The sequence below is a fragment of the Pteropus alecto genome, unplaced genomic scaffold (assembly GCF_000325575.1).
Source record: "Pteropus alecto unplaced genomic scaffold, ASM32557v1 scaffold28, whole genome shotgun sequence".
Lineage (NCBI taxonomy): Eukaryota > Metazoa > Chordata > Mammalia > Chiroptera > Pteropodidae > Pteropus > Pteropus alecto.
Window position 1 is genome coordinate 862,746 of NW_006441063.1, and position 1,050 is coordinate 863,795.

Below are 1,050 nucleotides of genomic sequence, written 5' to 3' on the forward strand. Positions count from 1 at the left end.
ACCGCCTAAAGCCCTGAGGTCCCCGCCCCCATCAAGCCCCGCCCTTCACATGGCCCGCCCCTCGGCCCTCCTCCTCCTCCTCCTCCCCACCCCCTCTCGCTCAGCTGCTCCCTCCGCTCCTCCTCCACCCGGGGCCGTCGAGCCAGGGAGAGTGGCGCGTGCCGCCGGGGGAGCAAAGCAAGCGAGAGACGCTTGGAACCCGGAAAGCTGGGTGGGGGAGGGGAAGACAATGCGGTAAAGATTGTTCAAACAGTACCGTTTCTTCCGGCCCGCCCCTCCAGGGTCGCGCTATGACCAGGAACAATGTTCCACGGTCCTTGGCTCTGGAGCACTGCAAGGGTAGAGGTGGCACAAGGACAGGCGGGAATGGGGAAAGAGAAGCCCGAAAGGATCTGGCGTACCACTCCGGTGGAGGAGCTGAGAGATCGAAACTGGGAGGGTGTGTGGCCAGGACAGGGTTAATCGCGAGAGCCGCGGCCGCGTCGCTCAGAGTTTGACTTGGGCCGCTTGTTTTTGTTCCATTGTGAAGCGTGGCCCCGCCGACGAGTGCCCGGATGATGACGTCACCGGCCTCCCCCAGTTCCGGGATTGTGGGGGGAGGGGTAGCGGGAAGATGAGATCTCCAGACTACACGCTGGGCGGTCCCACCCGTGATGCCTGAGGGTCCCGGCGGCGCGGCTGACTCGCGTCACGCGGCCGGTGAACCGGCCGGACCCACGGGGCAGGTACTTTGGGGACAACAGTGTTACGAGGTCCCGAGGGCCTGGCCACCTGCTCCACGCTGATAGGGGGAAGGTGTGGTTATCTCATGTAGCCGGAGAAGAGGATTTTCGAGTGGTGGCTTTCCCCCACCCAAAGAAGCCGGTGCTCTGAGCAACTCATTCACTTCATCCTGCAGCATCAGTACCTGAAAACACTAAAGACTCCTAACATCCACCACCCTTTAGCCATAGGAGCCCTTAGAAAAAGAAAAAAATTATGAACTACCACAGATGGCAAGGCACAGCGACTAGGCAGTACTAAATGTATCAAGATCAGGCTCTTTTGCCA

General features: G+C 60.8%; 1 protein-coding gene across 3 annotated transcripts in view; it reads right to left on the reverse strand.

The window, feature by feature from the left end:
* Positions 1–524, reverse strand: part of USP9X (ubiquitin specific peptidase 9 X-linked) — a 118,030-nt gene extending 117,506 nt beyond the window's left edge. For 2 of the 3 annotated variants that reach the window (XM_025051335.1, XM_025051332.1), the window contains exon 1: positions 257–524. The gene's annotated coding sequence lies outside the window, so the exon portion shown is untranslated. The remainder of the gene's footprint in view (positions 1–256) is intronic. The other variant, XM_025051333.1, reaches the window with a different exon arrangement.
* Between the last annotated feature and the right edge of the window lie 526 nt (positions 525–1,050).